The sequence below is a fragment of the Oryctolagus cuniculus genome, chromosome 5 (assembly GCF_964237555.1).
Source record: "Oryctolagus cuniculus chromosome 5, mOryCun1.1, whole genome shotgun sequence".
Classification (NCBI taxonomy): domain Eukaryota; kingdom Metazoa; phylum Chordata; class Mammalia; order Lagomorpha; family Leporidae; genus Oryctolagus; species Oryctolagus cuniculus.
The window spans coordinates 83,369,984-83,370,300 of NC_091436.1; positions in this window are offsets into that span (position 1 = coordinate 83,369,984).

The window sequence follows — 317 nt, forward strand, 5'->3', positions numbered from 1 at the left end:
ACTTCGAGGAAAGGGACCCCGCCTGCCCTACCCCACCGCCATATTCCCCGTCCAGGCTGCTGTGCCACAGCAATCCTGTCTGAACGAGTGGCAAGCACTGAAAACCCTGGGAGCTTCTCGTAGCTTTTGTGAGGGCCGTGGGCTCGTTCAGGTGACCAAATCATCTACACGAAAAAGCAGACCACTTCCAAGAGTGAAACGGGGTGCGCGAAAAATTGAGTTCCCTGGATAGAATCCCGGCCCCGGGGAACAGGCTGTGCTGACCATGGGAACTAAGGCAAAGGCAAGCGGATCACTAAAAGGGATGGAGACTGGAC